Here is a 3,355-nt window from a genome sequence, read left to right on the forward strand (position 1 = left end):
TGAAGGGAACCCTCATGTACTGTTGGTGGGAATGTAAATTAGTGCAGCCACTAGGAAAAAAGTATAGAGTTTCCTCAAAAAATTAGAAGTAGAACTACCATATGATCCACCAATCCCACCTCTGGGTATTTATCCAAAGAAATTGAAATGCTAATTTGAAAAGATGCATGTACCCCTATGTTCATTGCAGTATTATTTACGAGTGCCAAGATTTGGAAACAGCATGTGTCCAGTAACAGATGAATGGATAAACAAGATGTAGTGTGTATATATACACAATGGAATATTACTCAGGGAAGAGATAAAATAGAGATGGACTATTTCAATACGCTTCGCTGATTAAGGAAGGAATGAGAACAAGTGCAATAACCAAAGCAAAATGTGTTGTTTGATTTTATAAAAATGGAAGAGAAGGAGTTCCCAGTGTGGCACAGCGGGTTAAGAATCAGACTGCAATATAGATCACAGCTGCAGCACAGATTCGATCCCTGACCCAGGAACTTTCATATGCTGCTGTTGCAGCAATTAAAGACAAAAAAGGAAGAGTAGTGGAGGGAGGCAGAAGGTCACAGAGATCTATAGGAAGGAGGAAATTGAGGTTCTCATGGGTAAAGAAGCTCCCTCCCCAGGACTCTCCCAATGCCTCCACCCCATCCCCCACATCCACAGACCCTCTGGGTGCCTCACGTTAGGGTGATGGCAGATATAGGAGGATGTTGGTTCCAGGCTGCTCTGTGCTCACACTAACAGCATCGCCCCATCCCCCTCTACCAATAATTACATTATAATATATTATAATAATTTAAATTATTATTAAAAGACCTGAACTTTATTTCTTTTTTTTTTTTTTTTTTTTTTTTTGGCTTTTAGGACCATGCCTGCAGCATAGGGAAGCTCCCAGGCCAAGGGTCAAATAAGAGCTACAACTCCCAGCCTATGCCACAGCCACAGCAATGCCAGATCTGAACTGCATCTGTGACCTATACCACAGCTCACCACAACATCAGATCCTTAACCCACTGAGTGAGGCCAGGGATCAAATCCACATCCTCATGGGTCCTAGTGGGGTTTGTTACCACTGAGCCATGACGGGAACTCCCTCAAAATTCTGTGACAGATTTTTGGTCAAGTTGTTTCCATTAAAAGTACTGATTTTAAAAACTAATAATTTAAAAGTAGTTAATCTCAATATAGAATAAATTTAAAAAAAAAACTAATAACTTAAAACCACCACACACAAAACAAATGGTCCACAAAACATTCTCCTTTCCCTTCTGAAGGTTTTATGATGCATTGTTATCATTAATCAGTCTTTTAATACTAAACCTAAATGGTCAGTTGAAACAAACAGTTTTGAGACCATTCTTTCACCACTGATTAAAACTGGACTGGCAGGTATTGGGGATAATATTCATTTAGCCTTCTGAGCTTTCTGAGCAGACTTGGTGACCTTGCTGGCTCCAGCTGACTTCTTGTCCACAGCTTAGATGACACCCACAGCAACTGTCTGTCTCATGTCACGGACAGCAAAACAGCCCAGAGGAGGATAGTCAAAAAAGTTCTCAACACACATGGGCTTCCCAGGAACCATATTAACAATGGCAGCATCACCAGATTTCAAGAACTTGGGGCCATCTTCCAACTTTTTCCCAGAACAACAATCAATCTTCTCCTTCAATTCAGCAAACTTGCAAGCAATGTGAGCTGTGTGACAATCCAACACAGGTGCGTAACCAACACCAATTTGGCCAGGATGGTTCAAGATGATCACTTGAGCTGTAAAGCCAGCTGTTTCCATCCATGGGTCATTTTTGCTGTCACCAGCCACACCACCACGACAAATATCTTTGACAGACATGTTCTCTTTCTCTTTATTTTTTTCAGTCTTTTTAGGGCCACATTCACAGCATATGGAGGTTCCAAGGCCAGGGGTTGAATTGGAGCTGTAGCTGCTGGTGTACACCACAGCCACAGCAACACCAGATCCTTAACCCACTGAGCAATTCCAGGGATTGAACCTGCGTCCTCATGGATATTAGACAGATTTGTTTCCGCTGAGCCACGGTAGGAAATCTGACAGACATGTTCTTAACATTGAAGCCCACACTGTCCCAAGGAAGGGCTTCACTCAAAGCTTCATGGTGCATTTCAACAGATTTTACTTCAGTTGTAATGTTGACTGGAGCAAAGGTGACCACCATGCCAGGTTTGAGAATACCAGTCTCCACTCAACACACAGGAACAGTACCAATACCACTAGTTTTATAGGCATCATGGAGAGGCAGACACAAGGGATTATCATTTGCAAGAGTTGGTGGCAGTATGCAATCCAGAGCTTCAAGCAGCGTGGTTCCACTGGCATTGCCATCTTTATGGGCGAATTTCCATCCCTTAAACCAAGGCATATTAGCACTTGGCTCCAGCATGTTGTCACCATTCCAGCCAGAAATTGGCACAAATTCTACCATGTCAGTACTGCAGCCAACTTTCTTAATGTAGGTGCTGACTTCCTTAACAATTTCCTCATATCTCTTCTGGCTGCAGGGCGGCTCAGTGAAACCCATTTTGTTAACTGCAACAATTGGTTGTTTCATATCCAGAGTGTAAGCCGGAGGGCTTGCTCACAGGTCTGCCCATTCATGAAATACCTGCTTCAAATTCACCAACACCAGCAGCAACAAACAGGACAGGATAACCAGGCTGGGGTGTGCCTGTCATCATGTTTTTAATAAAGTTTCTCTGCCCTGGGGCATTAATGATCATCACATAGTACTTGCTGGTCTCAAATTTCCACAGGGAGATATCAATGGTAATATCAAGCTCATGTTCAGATTTGAGTTTGTCCAAGACCAGGCATACTTGAAGGAGCCCTTTCCCATCTTGGCAGCCTCTTTTTCAAACTTTTCGATGGTTCTCTTATCAATCCCACAACAACATTTGTAGATCAGATGGCCAGGAGTGACAGACTTGCCCAAATCTGCATGTCCAGTGACAACGATGTTGATGTAAGTCTTCTCCATTCCCGTTTTTGCTTGGGTTTTAGAGATGGTTTTCACGACTCCTAAATCAGCAAAGATGTGTGTCCTAGTGGCAAACCCATTATGAAAAAGCTGAACATTATTTTTATAAAAGGCATTACACACTTACATTTTGAAAGAAAAATGATACCATAAGCAAATAAACAAAAGTCAAAATGGATTGAAGAAAACTTTATGCAGAGTTTTCCACTTTCCCCTGCCTCTGAGAAGGGAAATATCAAAGATAATTACTGCCTTAATTCTATAATCACATGACAAGGAAAAACAATGAGGGAAGAACTTACAATATATGGTAACGCATTTGAAAATGAAGAGTA

The 3,355-nt window shown here is 41.8% G+C and overlaps 1 pseudogene; it reads right to left on the minus strand.

Moving 5' to 3' along the window:
- Positions 1-1,374: 1,374 nt before the first annotated feature.
- On the minus strand, positions 1,375-3,020 carry LOC100738918 (elongation factor 1-alpha 1 pseudogene; annotated as a pseudogene).
- Between the last annotated feature and the right edge of the window lie 335 nt (positions 3,021-3,355).

Source organism: Sus scrofa, chromosome 15 (assembly GCF_054392235.1).
Source record: "Sus scrofa isolate SSC_HxYL_T2T_F1_AM1 chromosome 15, Sscrofa_HxYL_maternal_Yorkshire_Landrace_v2.0, whole genome shotgun sequence".
NCBI classification, from domain to species: Eukaryota; Metazoa; Chordata; class Mammalia; order Artiodactyla; family Suidae; genus Sus; species Sus scrofa.